Source organism: Hyla sarda, chromosome 12, assembly GCF_029499605.1.
Source record: "Hyla sarda isolate aHylSar1 chromosome 12, aHylSar1.hap1, whole genome shotgun sequence".
NCBI lineage: Eukaryota > Metazoa > Chordata > Amphibia > Anura > Hylidae > Hyla > Hyla sarda.
Window position 1 is genome coordinate 71,583,453 of NC_079200.1, and position 1,001 is coordinate 71,584,453.

A 1,001-nucleotide genomic window follows, 5' to 3' on the forward strand; every position below is an offset into this window, starting at 1 on the left:
GAACATTCCCATGGAGATGCCTGTGCCACCGCCTAACCTGTCCCCCGGAAACAAAGACTTCTCTGTCAGGGGAACTGTTACCCCTCACATCACCGAGGCCTCCATGTACAGCACGGCTCTTCAATCTGTGCCTCCAGCTGCTGTGTAACTACAAGTCCCAGCACTCCCATGGTGACAGGGTAATTGCTCCAAAGTATAGTGGTATCAATATAATTATTATTGTAACTTTGGTATACCTGATGCTGTACTTTATATAACAGTGACAGATGTGGGATCTTCATAACAGTGGTAACTACAGTGCATCCATAACAGTGATAACTACAGTGCCCCCATAACAGTGATAACTACAGTGCCTCCATAACAGTGATAACTACAGTACCCCCATAACAGTGATAACTACAGTGCCTCCATAACAGTGATAACTACAGTGCCTCCATAACAATGATAACTACAGTGCCCCATAACAGTGATAACTACAGTGTCCTCATAACAGTGATAACTACAGTGCCCCCATAACAGTGATAACTACAGTGCCTCCATAACAGTGATAACTACAGTTCCCCCATAACAGTGATAACTACAGTGCCCCCATAACAGTGATCTCTACAGTGCCCCCATAACAGTGATAACTACAGTGCCTCCATAACAGTGATAACTACAGTGCCTCCATAACAGTGATAACTACAGTGCCCCCATAACAGTGATAACTACAGTGCCTCCATAACAGTGATAACTACAGTGCCCCCATAACAGTGATAACTACAGTGCCCCATAACAGTGATAACTACAGTGTCCTCATAACAGTGATAACTACAGTGCCCCCATAACAGTGATAACTACAGTGCCTCCATAACAGTGATAACTACAGTGCCCCATAACAGTGATAACTACAGTGCCTCCATAACAGTGATAACTACAGTGCCCCCATAACAGTGATAACTACAGTGCCTCCATAACAGTGATAACTACAGTGCCTCCATAACAGTGATAACTACAGTGCC